The sequence below is a fragment of the Heloderma suspectum genome, chromosome 11 (assembly GCF_057233095.1).
Source record: "Heloderma suspectum isolate Gila_16-S chromosome 11, 16-S_ref, whole genome shotgun sequence".
NCBI classification, from domain to species: domain Eukaryota; kingdom Metazoa; phylum Chordata; class Lepidosauria; order Squamata; family Helodermatidae; genus Heloderma; species Heloderma suspectum.
In genome coordinates this window covers 18,594,958-18,600,665 of record NC_139468.1, presented here as the reverse complement: position 1 = coordinate 18,600,665, position 5,708 = coordinate 18,594,958, and the positions used below count along the sequence as shown (strand labels likewise).

General features: G+C 46.1%; 1 non-coding gene across 1 annotated transcript; it reads left to right on the top strand.

Moving 5' to 3' along the window:
• The first annotated feature begins 1,126 nt into the window (after window positions 1-1,126).
• On the top strand, window positions 1,127-1,230 carry LOC146337096 (U6 spliceosomal RNA). Its single transcript, XR_014785453.1, has one exon. It is a non-coding gene; the product is annotated as a U6 spliceosomal RNA (small nuclear RNA).
• The last annotated feature ends 4,478 nt before the right edge of the window (window positions 1,231-5,708 follow it).

Sequence of the window (5,708 nt, the reverse complement as noted above, 5' to 3'; positions counted from 1 at the left end):
CGCCAGACTGTCCCACCAAGCCAAGGCTGCGTGCTCCCTCGCTTCCTACCACAAATCTCCCGTGTCATCTTTGCCCTGTAGTAACCTCGGCGTCAACTCTCTGGGTCTGACCATAGAACAAAGGATCAGGGACAGTGCAGAGAACGGCTTCCCACACTGCATTCTTGCAGATGCCAGATGGTGACGCCCTGAGCATCATCCATGGGTGTTGGGGGGGACCTCTTGCAGAAGGAGTGCGTTTGCAAGAAACATTGCTACCCAAGCAATGGATGGTCATATTAAAAAGAAATCCAGTTTTGCCTTGACAAGCAAAAGTGATTTTATAAAAGGTAAGTAGGGGTGCATACAGGCTTGTATGATTTTAACAGAGATCCTGCTATGGAGTCCTACTCAATGCATTTTGGACAGATGTTCAACCTTCTCTCCCCAGATGGAGTTCCGGGGAATCATGTTCTTTCTGTTTGGAGCCAAAGCAATGGTGTGCAGTGCTGATTGGCTGGCCTGTGTGTCAATCGCAAAGCCAGATGGAGCAGTTTTCCGGGTGTAAACTAGATAACAACAACAAAAAAAAAAAAAACACATGTTGGGAGGAAAAACTGGAAAACTGCAGGGTAGGGATGGATCAGAAAAGATTATCCTGGAAGAGGGTATGGCTTGTTGGCTGAAACCCTGAACAAGAGCCTTCCACACTGCAACATTTTGTTGCAGTTCCCAACTGTATTTATTACTATTATTAAATCACCCAACTGTATTTATTACTATTATTAAATCACCCAGAATTCTGTGGCAGGGTGAGCTGTCAGCTGGCTCATGGAAGTGGCACATCACATATGTTGGTGACCAAGAATACTAATTAATGCCACAGCAGTAAATTATGTCTCATGTATTATGCGCACCCTTTGGCAGATTGGGAAGCAACCCATTTATCTTTGAATGGTGGAAAACACAGCTTCCACATACTGAGTGGCATCTCATTCTTGTCACATGCCTAGGAATCCTGTCGCCTGAGGAATGATGACCGGCTCATGACGCATGTGCAAAACACATTATTTAGGAAGGTCTATTTAAAATACCTTGGATTTTTGTCTGAAGTTTGTACCCGGCCAGATCTCAAGGACTTTCCTATTTGTTTAGGTGACGCATATGCTAGCAGTGGTATGATACAGAGAAGATTAGCACAGCCCCCGTGCAACAATGATACAAAAAAATCACAAAGTGTTCTGTATTTGAGGGAAAGGCCGATACCTCAGTGGTGGAGCACATGCTGTGCATGCAGGTTTAAATCCCTGGTGTCTCTGCTTAAAACAGGGGACAGCAACTGCCAGCCTGCAGGCCTCATCTGGCCCATGGTGGTTCCCATTCTGTCCTGTGGAGGGATGGGCATCCTCCTTGGGACCCGCCCTCTGCCTTCCCCAAGCCCCTCCCCCTCATTAAGCCACACCTCCTGGCCTAGAGGCAGGGGAGAGGAGCTCCATGCCTCTCTCTACACAGAGAGGGAAGGGAGGAAAAGAGAAGATGGGGTGAGGCCAGGTGACATCACAGAAGGGGGAGGGACTTTGGTGTGAGACTCCACCCCTTGATGTCATCTGGCCTGCGGGCTTGGCTTAGGGCAGAAACTCAGCCCCCAGACCAAAACAGGTTGCCCCCCCTCACTTAAAAGGATCAGGTAACAGAACTGCCTCCCTCTGCCCAAGACCCTGGCATTCAGAGTAAACCAGGGGGAGGCAATGTTTTGGGGCCCGTGGGCACATTTGGCGGTTTGATAAACTGCACAATATTTTTTTAAAAAAAACCTCATCTGGAAGGACCTTGTGTTGGAGCTCAGATTCACAGAACCACCACGTCTCATGAATCAGACTGTGTCTGTCAGAATAGGTGCTGAGTAGATGCAGATGGAAGCTTTTGCTGCATTTTCTCTTTTTATGCTTTGTTTTAAAATTCACTCAAAGGAGAACAATAGAGGAGGAGAGATAAAATGGAATGTAGAAATACTCTGTAAGAACTTAGAAGTGCAGGTTGGGATGGAAAGTGGATTCTCGGATTTGGAAAGGCGGAAGACTACAGTTCTAGAAGATCCACCTGGCTGTTAGGAACATGGGTAGTTGCCTTCTACTGAGTCAGACCCTTGGTCCATCTAGCCCAGTACACGGACTGGCAGCAGCTCTCCAGGGTTCCAGGCGAGGATTTTTCCAGCCTACCTGGAGATGCCGGGGATCGAACTGGGACCTCCTGCATGCAAAGCAGGGGCTCCGCCCCTGAGCCACAGCCCCTGTGGCCTTCCCTGTGGTTGTTGGTGGCTCCAATGCCAGTGGAGCAGTGAATCCACTCTGGGTCTCACTCAGAACCAGTCAGAACTCTAAAGGAGCTAACTCCTTTGGAGTTCTGACTGGTTCTGACTGTCACCTGGAGTGGATTCACTGCCCCACTGACATCGGAGCCACCAGCCCCCACTGAGCCTTCCCCAAGCTGATGCCCTCCAGATGTGCTGGACTGCAAGTCCCATCATTTCCAGCCAGCATAGACTGTGACCCCAGCAATGATGGGAGTTGCAGTCTGACAGATCTGGAGGGCACCAGGATGGGGAAGGCTGAGTTACACCAATTTTGATGGCTCCAGGTTAGATGATAGACATGAGGACACAAATGGCTTCACCTTTAAATTCCCACCAGCTATCTAAAGCAAACAGAAATCCACAGCCTCTCTTTACTGGCAGTCTAAAGTCATCTGTTACAATCTGGTCTTGTGAAAGACAAAAAGGTGACGAGGGTTGTTCTTCTGGAATGGAAATATCTTATCTCCCCTGCGGGCTGGTCCCTGCTGACTACATTCTTCTTAGTTTTTAATTGCCCTAGAATTCTGGAGGTATTCTTCTGTTTGACACTAGCATGAAACGGGAGCACATCCACATTTTTTTTAAAAAATTAAAACTGGTTTTCATTATCATAATTCCCAAAGACTAGGAGCAAAAGAAGCTGCCTCATGCCAAGTCAGCCCCAGTGCTCAGTGGGCTGTGGTGGGATGTCATACCACTTCTTTTCAGACTCATCTATAACCATCCCTCTTCTCCTTGTTGGTTAATAGGAGCAACTCCGCATGCTCCCAGACACTAGAGGGCGATAGAGAATGTGTTGCATCAATAGCCGCTTGCTTTTTCATACCCCTTGTTGTCCTGTAACTTGGTCAGTTCCTTTTTCCTGCTCCCTCCCCTTCCTCTTCCTTCTTCTTTCTCTGCCTCTGCAACAAGCACCATATGGTCTCTCCAGAGAGGAAGCAAGTAACCATATCTCATGCCTTTGCTTACTTACACTCACATACCCAGCGTTAGGAGGTGCTTGTAGTTAAATAGCATTAGCCTTCTCTGATGATGTGTATAAAAACACGAATAAAGTTGATTTGAGCTTCTAAACTGGCTCTTGCCTGCGTTTATTGCCACCAGTACTAAATGTTGTGTTGGCACACTCTCTATATAAGGCAACTCTGCTGTAAGTCACCAGAGTTTCCAACACTTTTCAGGTGGACATAATTGAGTCTGGCCTAACTACCCAAGTCTTTCACTTCAAACCAACCCACTTCCCTTTTACTCCAACTTCGTGCACTGGTCAGCTCATTGGTCCATCGAATTCTGTATTGCACCAGCAGCCATCCAGGATTTCAGACAGGATCTTTCCCAGCCTTGCCTGGAGATTGCAGGGATTGAACCTGAGACCTTCTGCATGCAAAGCAGGGCTCTACCACTGAGTTACAAGGTGTTTCCAGACAGAGGGCTCCAAGTGCTAACAATCGAAAGGCATTGCGCAGCTATTCCATCTTTTGTTCCTTAATAGATTTGTTCTGGTAAAAAGAAAGAAAGAAAGAAAGAAAGAAAGAAAGAAAAGAGGAAAAAGCAGTGGGGTAACATAGGAGGTCTAGAAATTAACAACAACATCATCCAGGCCCCCTGTAAAATTCCATGAGATGCCTGGTGTTTGCAAAATAAAAGCTTTGTCTGGAAGCACCCACTGTCCTGCCCAAATTCTTCAGTTTTACCTGTCATGCTGTGGGAGGACAGCAATATAAATAATAACAGTAACAACAGCAATCATCATCATCCAGTTTTCATTATCATAATTTCAAAAGGTTCTGTGAAGTACGATTCTATATCTGAGAATTTTCAGCATCCTCAAAAACATCACAGTTTCAAAGACGGGAGTGTGCAGAAGCCATAATAATTAAATAGGGTTAACATTAATTTAAAATTCTAATGTAGGCCCTTTTTAATCACCCTCCATTTCACCATCCATAAGTTACAGAAACCTTCCAGTTAATCATAATGTTTGTATCACCTCATCGACATCTTTTTATTTGGATGCCGCTTTTCCACAAAATTGTGCCCAAAGCAGCTCACAACAAATGAACAACAATAAATATAATTTACAAGATAAACAACAGCAATAATGACTTTGTGTGTCTCTTTGAGGCTTGAGGTTTTATATTATTTACATCAGGCATGCAAAACCTCAATCCTGGGGGCCAAAGCTTCCCCTGATCCCACCCCTTTCCCCCAAGCACCAGTCCTTTGGTGGCTTCCAGGCTTTTGTGCAGTTTTTTCCCCATTCTGAAAGGTTGAAATTCCTCTCCGAAGGCAGGAAGAGCTTGAAGTGACAATATGCTGGTGTTTGGGGTCTCTTGGCTACACCCCTTCTGCCTTCACCCCTGCCCACCACTGAAAGATGCCCACCAAGAGCTTCTCCGAAATGGAATTTGGCTCTCAGGTGGAAAGAGGTTCTACATCCCTGATATACATGCTGTTGGAGAAATTTTCCCTAGTGATTGGCAAACGTGACTGGACCATAATAATTCAAAGGCAAGCAGTATGTAGAGTGTTTAGAAGCTAAAAACAGCACATGGCGGCATCGGGTCACCAAGTACATCCAAACCACATGAATGTTTTTCACTTCCATCATCATGCTAATGCTACTCAGGAATTAAATATCGTATTAACAGGCCAGAAGCTACAACATGATGCTAAGCCAGTTTATCTTGGTGCTGCATTTGAGTTGATGCTGACCTTTCCTGCCCACCTTTTCAAAGCAGCAACAAAAAGGCGCGGGAAGGCAGGCCATAAGAGCTCTGCAGACCAGCTAGTTCTTCCCGAGGAACAAAGGAATGAACAAATGGCGCTGAATGTGCGTTCTCCTTGCAGACAGTTCCTCCTGCATCAGGTCGGTCAAAAGAAAGCAAAGGAATGCAAACCATGCACTTTTAAGTTCCAAATATTTTGCAACCGGCATGCTGCGGCTGCCGGTTTGGGATAATACCGGCTTGGCAAACGTCCTCTGCGACAATCATTGAAGCTGGTACCTAAGAAGTGCAAAAGGCCAGATTTGCTTCTATACTTGGACTTGCTTGATCCTCCAGTTGTCAACACTGCCATCCAGGTCTCCCGGAGAGGATTCCCCTGCTGGCATAGGCAATGGACTTCTAATTATTCAAATGGTTTCATAGCACAGACATGCAAACTATTCTTGGCTCTCCCCCCGACCCCAAGTCTTTTTGAGTCTTCACAAAAAGATGAGTGGATTAGGCTCACCTTCCAACCAAACTTCCAACCTCTTGGGAATACTGCAGTCTTGTCTGCAAGTTACTGGAAGGGGGCAGTGTTGCAGTTAGTTAGTTCATGGGAATTTTGACCACAGCTAGCCTTAGGATCTCTATAGCCTACAGTGTGA